Source organism: Schistocerca nitens, chromosome 3 (genome assembly GCF_023898315.1).
Source record: "Schistocerca nitens isolate TAMUIC-IGC-003100 chromosome 3, iqSchNite1.1, whole genome shotgun sequence".
Classification (NCBI taxonomy): Eukaryota; Metazoa; Arthropoda; class Insecta; order Orthoptera; family Acrididae; genus Schistocerca; species Schistocerca nitens.
The window spans coordinates 141,943,197-141,957,458 of record NC_064616.1 but is presented as its reverse complement, the minus strand read 5'-3'; positions in this window follow the sequence as shown (position 1 = coordinate 141,957,458).

The window sequence follows — 14,262 nt, the reverse complement described above, 5'->3', positions numbered from 1 at the left end:
TGTGGTTTCACTGAAACTCTATAGACCACCATTCTCTCTGGTTCTAGTGACAAGGACAGAATGTCAACATGACAATGTCTTTTAAGCTCCGAAAGCCTCGTATTTAAAGAACTGGTTGTATGAACGCATTTGGCCTGGTTTATCAGTCCCTTCAGCACTCCTTGTCTCGCTGTGGTATTTCAGTAAGTATTCTAGGTCACCGAAATCAGGTCTTTCTAGCTACTTCTGACATTGCAGTGGAGCTCTGACACTGAAGTTAGGAAGTGGTGCATAAAACTATCATGTTATGTAGCACTGCGCCTTACGTTACTGCTCTCCTCGCTCGGAGGTTATGTGGCAATGCTCTCTTCATACCCCGAAGTCCTTTACATTGACAGGACATCTTTTTGACATTCACACTGGCACAAAAACCCAGAGCTAGACTTCTTCAAAAGTTTTGAAAATGAACAATAAAATTATTCTGCCTGCACAACAGTAGCTCAACTGCATTCCTAATTTTGTATTCGTTACTAGACCTTTCCCTGCATTTTACCTATTTGGTGTTGCTTTGAAAACCCAGCACTCACCTGACCAGATGTATTGTTTAACCCGTAACTAATTCCCACTACTTCTAGGTTTAACGTTTCCATTTCCCATTCTGAATGTTTATAACTTACCAGCCTGACTAAGAGATGTAAAAGTCCATGCTATTACCCACGGAATGCCAATTTTCTTTTTCTGTGGTGATGGCCTCCTCCTGACTGGGCTTGTCTGGAGATGCAAACAAGGACTTTTCCCTCCGGAATATTTTATCCATGATGAATCCATGATTTAACAATAGGTTAGAACTTGCCCTAGGGAAAAGTAACAGCTGTAGTTTTCCCATGCTTTCAGCTGTCCACAGCAGATTCACAGTAACTGCATAGCAATAATATTTTGGCTGGTATTAGAAGGCCAGGTTAGTGAATCATACATAATGTTGCCCCTGCACCTACTGAAAAAGCTGCTGCCACTCTTCGGGATCCATGGGTTAATCTGATCTCTCCACAGATACCCCTCTATTGTGGCTTAACTTACGATACAGCTATATGTATCACTGAGGCACAAAAGCCACCGCGCGTTGGCAAGGTCTGTAGCTCACGGTTATCCAAGTACAGGAACAGAATTATGTAACCAATTTCACCATGACGTTGTGCAAACACGAAAATGCTAGATGTAAGCTAAATACACCATTCAGCTGGACTCTGCATATGCAGTGACCCTATTTCCTTCATTTGGGAGACAACTGCTTTCACCTACAATAATCGTGATATGTTTAATGTGTAACCTTGCTGAATCAAAACAAAGTCATTATTAACTGTTGCTCTGTGACACTTTCGCTTAATAGGGAGTCATTATACTTAATTTCTATCAGGAGTTAAGTTTAACACCCACAAAATAAAAAAGCAGATACAGTGAACTTTCCCTTCTAATATGTATTACATTAACAATATTCTCTTCCTCAGTACAAATGATGGTGACATTTCATGTAACATAAAAATTCTACAGTAATAAATTACTTCATTTCCTTTCTTGGGCATAAAACCAGAATTAAATTTCGTATATTTCTAACACTAAATACAGGGTGAGTTACTAACTATTGCCGCCTAGAATAACTCAGAAAATCTGATAGTAGCTGAAAAGTTTGTGGGACAACTGTTGCATGGGACAACGGGGGCCATAATATGACGTTGATTTTTTGTTGCTAGCTGAGGTCCCGGCAGACGAACGAAGGTAAGCTTTGTTTTTTTAAGTGGGATGCTATAGTTTGGTATTTATTTCTGATAGCAGCTATCGAGACGAATCCAATGATGTGTAACAGTAAGGTCTTTGAAGGTCAACGAAGGTCAAAACGTTGGCATGAATGTCCATTTACGGAAGTTCTACGAAGTAATGACCATTGGTATCAATACAGTGCTGCAATCTTATCATGGATTGAGTGGTATTACTTATCACTTCGGCACTTATCGAAGCACATGCTCTGACAATTCTCTCTCATTTTTATTATCTTTTCTGTTTCAGATAGAAAGTGTGATTAAACATCTTGCCAAATAAAAAATTCTGGATGGCCAACTAAGAGATATTACAAATCTAAACCGATGTCCTCCTGCTGATATGACAAATACATTCCTCAACAGTATATAATATATCAGTGAATCAGTAACCTCTGAAATGTTCCATGTCTATGTATTACAATTTTTTTCATGGTAAACAACACATAAATTTTAAAATCCCACATTATCCTAACATAAAAGATTTGACAAGAATTGTGTATGGTACAGTGTATTATTACCCCAAGTATAATTACTAGGTCATCATTGATTCTAGTCACAACCTGTTTCCAAAATAATATGCAAAATAGATCATACAGGTAAACTTGTTTGAATAAAAGAATAATCTTTAATTGTAATACAGAAGACTTGAAACTACATTTTTATTCATGGAAAACGAGAACACAGAATTATAACACTGAGGTTTTTAAACAAACATTTATTGATAAAAAACTGTTTTGCAACCAACAGACAAAATTCATTTCCAACAATGTCACAGAAAGGAATTCTACTACTATTATTGGAAGCCATACTTGAAATACTGCATAATAATGCGCTGAGAAATCACTAGAATAACACACTCAGACATTTAAAAATGTTCTGGAACTGGAAACTTTCATTGTAGGCAGATGCTGTTACACATAGTGCTAAAGATGTAGAAAGTAATATGATTTTTCTGTTGACAAAACCAGGTTTCTTCTAACACCATACTGCAGTGGTGGAGAGACAAGCAGATAGTGCCAGTATGTTTATTTGATATTACAGATCATCTAAGATTGTAATACTGTACGACCACAGTCCTGAAATACTGGCTTCATACTTTTTATGACATTTCCAGAATCTACAAGGAACACAATAGTGTTATGAGTAAAATATTGCACAAAAGCAGTTTCTGACATCATCTACAAGGAAAACAAACTTATTTGCATTCCACTTCGTCCCCTTCCTTGCTCAACCTGTCAGGACAGTAATAAACAAACTTTTCCAAAGTGAGCATATAGTACATTATTCTAATTAAAATGTTTCACATCTAAATGTATGTACATGATTAAACCTTTACTAGAGCCTAATGTACGCTCATTTATCATACTACATCATAATATGGAAAGATGAAGCCCGAGTAGATAACAGATGACAGTGAAAATACGGAAGAAGGCTTTCAGGTGCACAGTGCAATTGTCTGTGATACAACACTGCAGAAAGAAATGTAAGGAGCTGTCCCCTCATGACATGAGTATGAAGCCATTTGGTGTTAAAAATAAATTACACCAATTTGTGAAAAACAATCAGATAGCAGTCTCTCCATTTTCTTGTAGTTTCACTATCTTGATGGGCCTAAATCAGTTGGAACAGATTTTGTAAATCCTTGAACTATTTTATGCAAATTAAAATAAGATACACAGAAAAGACAATCACACTCAGAAAATGAACTGAACAGGTATTTAGTCATGTACTGTCCATACTTACGCAGTAAATAATATCTTCTGGGCTTTAGCCATTAAAATATCTACTATTCTAAGTATTATGTATATAATTATTAATTAGCGGATATAGAGTGTGTACAGCGTTCACGACGACTTTTTATACAGAAACGTTTCTGCATTTTGTCCTTTGACTGGTTCGAGTAAAATGGAATACTCAGCAAGCTGCCAAAGATCACTGTTGTAAATGGCATAGTGAAATGGGTACAAGTGGATCAAGTTCCACTTCTTTCTAGTAATACATATACTTCTTTAGCTTGTTTCTGTAAGAATGTTAATACTGTTAGATCAGTAAGATCCTACTTACTATCTATTTGCAAAGGCACTGATGCCGTGAACTGGTTTCCAGCCGGGCACAGTGGAACTCCAACTACAAACAAATTTTGCATCACCCAAGTTCCCAGAACTCCTGTAGAAAGACGTTGACTGTGAATATTGTATCACAGACACAGTCCCTTTGACTGCTCAGAGATGTCGCTAAACTTGCCTAAAGATGTAAACAACCATGTATGAGCAGCGCCTATTAGACGGAGGGTGTCCGGCAGCCGATCAATTCCAGTCATCCACCAGGAGGGAGGTACATGGCTCATGTTGTCTATAGTTCACCCACGCCTAGGCGGTTAATACCGCCGTTTGATCGCGTCCGCATTGTTATTTTGTGTCATGAAGGGCTCACAACAGGGGAAGTGTCCAAGCGTCTTGGGGAGAACCAAACCGATGTTGTTCGGACATGGAGGAGACACAGAGGGATTGGAACTGTCGATGACATGCCTCGCTCAGGCCGCCGAAGGGCTACTACTGCAGTGGATGACCGCTACCTGCGGATTATGGCTCGGAGGAACCCTGACAGCAACGTCACCATGTTGAATAATGCTTTTTGTGCATGACACCATGTTACGACTCAAACTGTGCGCAATAGGCTGCATGATGCGCAACTTCATTCCCGACGTCCATGGCGAGGTCCATCTTTGCCGCCACAACACCATGCAGCGCTATACGGATGGGCCCAACAACAGGCCGAATGGACCGCTCAGGATTGGCATCACGTTCTCTTCACCGATGAGTGTCGCACATGCCTTAAACCAGACAATCGTCGATGACGTGTCTGGAGGCAACCCGGTCAGGCTGAACACCTTAGACACACCGTCCTGAGAGTGCAGAAATATGTAGGTTCCGTGCTGTTTTGCTGTGGCATGATGTGGGGCCGACGTACGCCGGTGGTAATCATGGAAGGCGCCGTATCGGCTGTACGATACGTGGATGTCATCCTCCGACCGATAGTGCAACCATATCAGCAGCATATTGGCGAGGCATTCGCCTTCGTGGACAACAATTCGCGCTCCCATCGTGCACATCTTTTGAATGACTTCCTTCAGGTTAACGACATCGCTCATCTAGAGTGGCCAGCATGTTCTCCAGACATGAACCCTATCGAACATGCATGGGATAGATTGAAAAGGGCTGTTTATAGACAATGTGACCCACCAAGCACTCTGAGAGATCTACACCGAATCGCCGTTGAGGAGTGGGACAATGTGGACCAACAGTGCCTTGATGAACTTGTGGATAGTATGCCACAACTAATACAGGAGGACGTGCTACTCGGTATTAGAGGTACCGGTGTGTACAGCAATCTGGACCACCACCTCTGAAGGTCTCGCTGTATGGTGGTACAACATACAATGTGTGGTTTTCATGAGAAATAAAAAGGGTGGAAATGATTTTTATATTGATCTCCATTCAAATTTTCTGTACAGGTTTCAAAAATCTGGGAACCGAGGTGATGCAAAACTTTTTTTGATGTGTGTATATTGCTGTTCATAATATATTACCGCAATGCCTGAAGCTGTGTAACTTCTGGTATACATTGTCGGTAAAAATGCAACTATGATTGAAGCATTCATTCCAGAGTACACCCGTGTCCCACTGGCGCGTACATATTCCTGTTGAACAACTGCAGCCATTTGAACGAGGTATCATTGTAGGCCTCGACTGTTTGCTGTGCGTCAGTGTATCGGTGATGTGTCACTGCTTTCAGTAGTGGTCAGTGCAACGTTTCCAGATCCGTAAACCGTGTTCTGTACGACCACGTAGAATAGACACACACCAAGATCGATGCATTGTTCGAGCAGCAATGGCCGACCGAACATCATCCAGGGAAGAAATTCGGGCACATTTCCATATTCTATGTCACCGAGTACCACTGGGAACTGTCTACTTGCAGCAGAATTCAGATCACGTGTGCCTCTGATCAGGCAACTGACATCACCACACCTCAAAGTTGGTTACTCTGGTGTCATGGAAGAGGTGACTGGTGGAAGGAATTACGATCTGTCGTCTTCAGTGACGACCAGGTTGGGTGTATATGAGAGTGATGGGCGTACATGTCCATGACGTAGACTTGGTGAGTAGCCTAATCTGGAGTGCATTCGGCCACCACACACAGCTCCCACACCCCATGATTCATGGTCTGGGGAGCCATCAGTTACAGTTCACAGACACATTTGATGTTTCTGCAGGGTAAAGTAATCAATGCCCGTTACACAGCACAGGTGCTACTGCCATTTTTTCGAGAGGAGGGTGACGTTTTATCTGCAGATCACATATGGCTGCTGCAACGTAGTGTGATCTTCGAGGTGTACAACAACTGCCCTAGCCAAAAAGATCACGAGATCTCTAGCCTATTGACTACATCTGGGACGTGATGAGGTGGAAACTTAGTCGTCCTCCAGAAGCTGCAAGAATCATTGCCGAACTGCAACAAAGGATACAAGATGCTTGGGACACACTATTGCATGATCCTTTACAATCGTTTGCATGCAAGAATACACTCCGGCGTTACTGCCAGAGTAGGATACACTGTGTACTGATGGGATTCTTTCGACACCCTTACCTGTGACATGTGTTTCATTTGATGAGTTTGTCATCATACATTCCTGCAGTTATAAATTAATAATTGCTAACTTTAGTGTCAAATTTGGAACGTAAAAGGAAGGTTATTCAGTTATTGGTAAATGTGAAATAGGTAAAAGAAACGACACAGATGGGAGATGGGTTCAGTTTGCAGAATTTACATTAACATCTATTATGAATACGCTCGTCAATAAGCAAGCTAGTCACAATTCGACTTTGAGGGGCCCTAAGATTAATTTGGAAAATGAAATAAACTTCATTCTTAGCAAGAGATCTAAAATCGTTAGATATCTCTGTGCTGAACAGGTTAAATAAAATCAGTGGTCATCGATTAATAAGTGCAAGATTAAAACTAAATGCAAAACATGAAAGATTAAATCTAATTAACGGAAAAAATGTTTATTTAAAAAAATTAGAAGAGTAGATACAGGAATTTCAAGAAAGAATTACAAGTCTCAAAACCAGTCAAAGAAGCTGACAAATAAAAAGATAAATCTGATGGACAAAAGAAGAAATACGAAAGCAGAAGCAATGTAAGGAAATATGGAATGTGCATAACTACGGAATGCTATGGAAAAGATGGAAAAGAGCATGAAAGAAGACCTGAAGAAAGAAGTATAAAGAAGATGTGATAAAAGTCAGTCTTGAAAATCAATCTAGTTTAAAGGCGAAGGCGAAGATTATGGTTCAAAAGAATCAGCTTATAGTGTTAGACACAGATCAAGTCCAAGTTATAGACAAGAAAGAAATACTCAAATATATTTTGAATTTTTATAGTAACCTGTACAGTAAAGTCAATGACGATATCTTAATCCTAGATGAATTAGTAGCTTCTGATTCCCAAATCCCAGAAATAATCCCCCTCGGAAGTAAATCTGCTTGAGCTCTCAATGGATATTTTTAAGCTGATGGACGAGGAAGCTATAAAGCTTTTACCTAAGACATTTTCAGGTTGTTTGCACAGTGAAAAATTAGCAAGAGACTGGAACAGAGCCAAAATAATACATGATAAAAGTAGTGCTAAAGACGTAAAGAACTATTGCTCTATCACCCTTCTGTCTCTAAAGTACAAAATTGTTACTAGAATTTTCACTACAACATTGAGCACTACGCTTTACCTGGCTCTAACCACTGTACAGGCTAGGTTCCGCAAAGGATTCAGTGCAATTCGTCATATCCTCACTCTAAACGAAACAATTGGTAGAACAAATAAGTACTATCTACCTCTTTGCCTTGGCTTTATAGATTTAGAAAAGGCATTCAGTTCCATCAGTCACCCAGCTGTGATTGACGCTCTAACAAAACAAGGAGTAGAACAGGTCCATATTAAAATCTTCTATAACAGATACAAAGCCCCATAGAGATTGCAAGTGTTGTTGAAGAAACAAGATGACTATGTATGTCTAAACTTATTTACAGTTGTCCTAGAAAACGCAACGTCTATATTTAATTGGAAAACGTACTGAGAAAGAGATTAAATAAACAAAGAGCTGTTCTGTTTGCAAACAATATATAAAAACTTCAATACTGGTTAGCGAATCTGCATTAGTTTGCTGTGAAGTCTGTCCAAATATGAAATGTGATACGAGCAACATCATAATGAATAAACTGAGACCGGAGGGCAATATCTGTAAAAGGTACACAACTGCAGACGCTCGCAGAATACATGTATCAGGGTCAATTTGTAAGATACTCTTCAGTTTTCTGACGCCTAAAATGTCGATTGAGCTGAGGAGAACATTTTCGACTGATGTATACTGCCAGTAGTAACTTATGGCTGTGAGACTTGGACATAAAATGAATTCATTTTTAGAAAATAAATAGTAAACCAAAGACGAATGCAAAGATCGATATTGGGCAGCATAAGGAAAGACAGACAGAAAGAAAGAAAGAACGAAGGAAAGAAAGAAAACACACAGTAGATATCAGATGGGCAACAAATGTCAGCGACATACGGGAGGAGTATACTTTGAAATAGCGGTGGGATGGTCATGTAGCGCTAAGAAAGACGATATGTGGTCAAAACAATTGCTAGATTGGAGCCCACTTTACCAAGAAAGACCAAGCGGAAAACTACGGGACAGATGGGACAGAGACTTAAGGCACACAGCCGGATTGAATTGGAAAGGGGGAGCTCAAGATCGGCAGAAATAAAAGAACCTGCTGGCATCCCGTATATGTTGCCCGTCGACTCAAATAGAACACATCTCGAAGTGATCGAATTGGCTGACAATGATAATGATAATTATGATACTCCTAAAGCAAGTAACTAACTTTCATATCACGTGTCAATAGAATGCAAGTTCTCACACAATACATCATCCATTTTATTAAATTTGTATACAACATTGTTGTTTTACACAATTTTAATTATATTGTTTTAGAAATAACATATTAAAAAAATAGGGAAGTGGCAAACACCATGCAGTTGCCTAACCATGTCCTTGATTCCATTTGATACAGTAGGTACACGGGTATTTTTAATTAAAATGTTGTGTTGGCAGGTCAACAAAGTATTGCAACAGTTTTATTCGGATCCTTCAGAAACCGAAATACCTCATGATCATTGTTAATATGTTGGTGTGGTATTCACGAGGAAACGGGCTGCAGTCCCAACGTTGTCACCTGAATTCGGATTCTGAAATTGTCAGTCAGTATGGATATACAACTGATCTTCTACGTAATCTATCAGCATTATAGAAATTGACCTTATGTTCTATCTTTTTCACCATTACCTGTGATGAACAGGGAAACTATTTCGTTGTAAACACAGAAGAAAGTTACATTGAGTCTGATCTCCTAATGGATGTTTATCAACTGAATAACATTCATTGTAACATATGTATAGGACACTGTAACACATATGCGCCAAAGAGACTGTCATATAACGCGAACTATAAATCACTGTTTCCGGACACTAGGAATAAAGCTGAAGAAACCAAAGCAAACTTAAGTTAGTACATTTCAAAAAGTACATGGGGCAAACTCCTGGCCCTATTTCTCGTCATAAACAAATAGGAAATTTATGGAGGATTAACATAGGAAGAGTAAGTTACAGTATCTGTAGTGTCTTTGCTTGACAACTCAAGACACTGGAGGAAATAGTGAGATAAATGTTACATTCCTTGTACTTGCTCACAAAAGAATAATTCTGAAGGAAACGCACGTTACAGAGCCCTGTTTTGTGTTCATGGATTCCTACAGCTACTTGAAGACTTTAATTTCAATGCAAACGTAGTGGTGAAGCATATCTGCAGGAGGTTATTATGAATTTAAGTAGACAGATGCACGAAAACTGTGCTATAGGTAAAGGGAATTTTTAAATTAAACATATGAGTGTATGGTACAGTTTCCTTGCTGAAGCCTTTCATCGCATAGTAGTTTCTTCCTGTTTTTATTTACACAATAGGAATAATGTGTTGTACACATTGACTCCACAAATTATATTGTAAGTTCGAAGAACATAAGGATGTGCGCGCACAAGATCCTTGTTCAGTGATTGCATGACAGGTTATATGTCAGCCAACTAAAAACATACTTTAAAACGTAATTACAGGTGTTACTGTTCAACTGTTCTGAGAACACAATATGTAATAACTGCTTGGAGACAAAAATATCTATCTATCATGAAACTTAATTCTTCCATCAGAAGATGTTAACATTTATAAATGTTGAGGGAAATGTGTTCGTCGCCAAGATGACTATGTTGAGAAATACATACGAGTATGTAGATACACATAATAAAAATTTAGAATGTTAATAAAGTTCATTTTGAAAACATTATTGGAGGTATCAGCGATCCAATTACAATCTTTGAAAATGATTATAACAGTCTAGATCGCAAGGCACATCAATTCAAAGGTGACCCGTCTCGATGATTATGTAATCTTCAGATCTAGTCATTCTGATGGACAATGGCTGTGGATGGAGTAGGAACCGCGGAATGACGACAGTCAGCTGCTCTGTTGACTACCGTCACTCAGCTCCATACATCGCCATTGTCCATAAAAATGGCTAAGTCTGAAGATAATCATGTAATGATCAAACCCGGTCACGTTTGAATAAATGCGCATTGCGATCTAAACTGTTACTATTACTTTCAAAGTTAATAATTTTTTTCTTTCAAAATATTAAGCGTTTTCACATAAAAAATTCGGAGACATTACTTTTTAGCGCGCCCTAGTAATTGCGTGTAGTGATGATGCCAGGTAGCAGCTTGAAAATTTGGCTGATATGAATGAAAATGAATGTAGAGACGGGGGCTGCAAAAGCGAAAATAGCAGGTAACAAGGAAATTGAAAAGGAATTTAGTTGAGGAACTGACATTTCCAGAAATACATATCGTGCAAATTGTTGAAGTACACTTCTACGTGACTCAAACAGTGAAACGGGTAAGTATTATAGTTATAGATTTGTCAGTACACTTTCTTATAAAACAGTAAATAATCTCAAACTATACAAAGTCGATTAGTTTTCTACACCAAAAAAATGTTTTACATTTGAAGCATAAATCAAATTACTATGACTAAAGCCTGAAGACTGAAAAAAATCACCTCGCACAATTGTAACTTCTTTTATGTATGCCGTTAGGGAACACGGTGTGGCATTCCATCCAAATCAAAATACTAAGTCTGCAGTAGCTTGGCATCTTCTCCAAACTGGTCATAAAGTTGACTGCATTGTATCTGAAAGGTGATGTATACCAGAAAAAGACACACAGGCTATAGATTCCGAAAATCATTTAACTATATAAGCATCTCATGTCACACTTCAGTTCACTTTGAATGAAAAGACTGTAAAAATTCGGCGGCACAACAACAACAACACACCACACATTCTACAGATGTCATCCTGCTCTTTTACTTTCTTCTCTTCTAGGCCTCTCTCTCTCTCTCTTTCTCTACTCCTGTATGTTTCACTACTCTGTGAAGTTATTCTGCCAATGAGTACCCAGTACCCATTACGTATTATAGTGATCACGAACACATTACTATATAATCCTCCCAGCAGAATGGTCATTGTTCTATACTGTACATACGTTTCTGACAATTAATACTCAATATCTGGGTATTAAAGGTCTAGTGGCAAGCAATATGAGATAAAATGTAACCACAGAAAACAATTAAGTATAATCATTTGTAAATTTGTTTTGAATATGGAATGAATTGGATCTCGTGTATTTTGTTTTGTCATCTTTGAACACGGACAGTCACTTACATTCTAGTTTTCCTGGTATTTATTGTGCCATGTTTCCTATCTATGCTTATATAACAGCATGCCTGCAGAGTAAATGAGGAAGATACTACATCGCTAAGTCACTTGCAAGGAAGCAGTACCGTTAAGAGTACATGAGGAGTTTAAAATATTCGCTGTCAGTTATGTCATTTTTTAGTATTTATCCATTTAAACTACTATAATCTTTATTTACATCATTCCACCGTGTTTTCATCGTAATGACGCTCTCTGACTGATTATATTACGCCCAGAAGATGAATCTGTCCTTCCAGATTAATAATACAATTTAGACATTGCACAAATTTCAACTTTATGTTTAGTTAGATATCAAAGTCAAAAGTTCTCAGTCTCGTTTAGTAAGGTATGCCTATAATGTCTGAGAAGTTGAGATACGTTTTGTGAAACATCTACTTTAAAATTCTGAAAAACATAAAACTCGAAACATTTGAAGATAGATGTCATATATCGATAAAACTATTTACAAAACCACAATAATCAGAAACTGTATAGTCTTATAAAATGAGAAAGAGAGTGGAATTTTTTTGATATTATACGAACATGTTAAAGGTTTGAGGTCTGGAATCACTGTCATTCATATTTTAAAATGAGAATGTAGACGTGCACAATTTCCCTAAATTTCTGTGTGATCGTTGACATGGTTGCCCCATGGAGGTGTGATAGGATCGCTGTTATTCTCTGTATACGTAAATGATTTGGCGAACTGGATGGGCAGCAATTTGGAGTTGTTTCCTGATGCTGTGGTGTACGGTAAGGTGTGTAAGGTGAGTGACTGTAGGAGGATACAAGATGACTTAGACCACATTTCTAGTTGGTGGGATGAATGGCAGCGGGCTCTAAATGTAGGAAAATGTATGTTAATGCGGTTGAGTAGGAAAAACAAACCCGAAATGTTCGAATACATAATAAGTAGTGTAGTGTTTGACACAGTCAGGTCATTTAAATACATGGACGTAACGCTGCACAGGGATATGAAATGCAACGAGCATGTGAGGATTATGGTAGGAGAAGTATGTTCGACGTAGGTATATTGGGAGAATTCTAGGAAAGTGTGGTCCATCTGTGAAGGAGGCTGCTTATAGGACGCTAGTGCGGCCTATTCTTGAGTACAGCTCGAGTATTTGGGATCTGTACCATATCTGATTAAAGGACGACATCGAAGCAATTCAGAAGCGGGCTGCTAGATTTGTTATTCGGAGGTCCGAACACCCCGCAATTCTTACGAAGATGCTTCCGGAACTCAAATGGTAAATCTCTGAAGGAAGGCGACAATCTTTTCGAGGAAAATTATTGAGAAAATTTAGAGAACCGGCATTTGAAGCTGACTGCAGAACTATTCTGTTGCCTCCAACATACATTACACGTAAAGTCACGAAAATAAGATACGAGAAATCAGGGCTCATAAGGATATATATAGACAGTCGTTTATACCTCGTTCTGTTTGCGCGTGGAACAGGAAACGCAATGACTAGTACTGGTACGGGGTACCCTCCGCCACGTGCTGTGACGTGGATTGCGGAATGTCGATGTAGATGAAGGTTCCTTAAGCATGAGAGTAACAACAATAATAAAAATCGGTTCCTTATGAATATATTCTGTCTTCAGTTACACTGATACTGTAGTACATGTTAGGATTTCAGTAACATGGGTAAGGACTAGTGCATTCTCGTGCTTGTGTTCTTCCCAGGGCTATAAAATTCCTCAGAATTGTCTCCTCAAGACTTGCAATTTTCTATGCTAATCTGTCGACCTGAACTACATGGATTCCGACCATAAATGTGAAAGGGTAGAGTACCGCCCGACATTGAAAATAGGCACAACATTCTTCGTTATTCTTGTCAGAACAACATATTTTTTGTAATAATAACTCAATTACACTTAATACACCGAAGCCGGATACCAGTGTAGGAAAGAATGACAATTTATTTATTTAATTGATCACATGTGCACTCCGACAAAATAAATCCCTACATCCAATTTGGTGAGATCTGTGAAATGAATGAATGTATGGTCGTCTGCTAACCGCAGATAGTGAATGTGCTATACATGCTCATCTTTGAGACGGTCCTTTGGTCACCTTTGGTGAAACCAAAGAGATGAAATTTACCTGAGCTTTGAGCGCCTGAAATGTGGCTGACCAATACGGTAGCAAGGTGCTCCCCCACCTTTGACGGAGGTGCGAGCTGACCTGAAGAACGGCCATGTTTTCAGCACTCGGGCGCTGGATCTTATGTTGGTAAGACCTGTCTTAGGTGTGCTCTGTAAATACAAAAGAGTGGAGAGAATGGTATGCATGTGGAATACTTAAGAGTAGTTTGGAATAATAATTTCTCTATTTCAGGAACTTTTGTGGGGAGAATTAAATGTCAGGCAGGTAATATTAAGGGGATCGTAGTAATCTTCGGAAGTGACCAACGGTCACAATGAAACCACGTGTAGCAATAAGTTGAAATACTTCAGAGTGCATAAGTTAAGCTGAATTACTGGCATGTGTACTATAAGTTGGAAATATTTAAGAAATGGCGTGTGCAGGACTTGAAATTAGA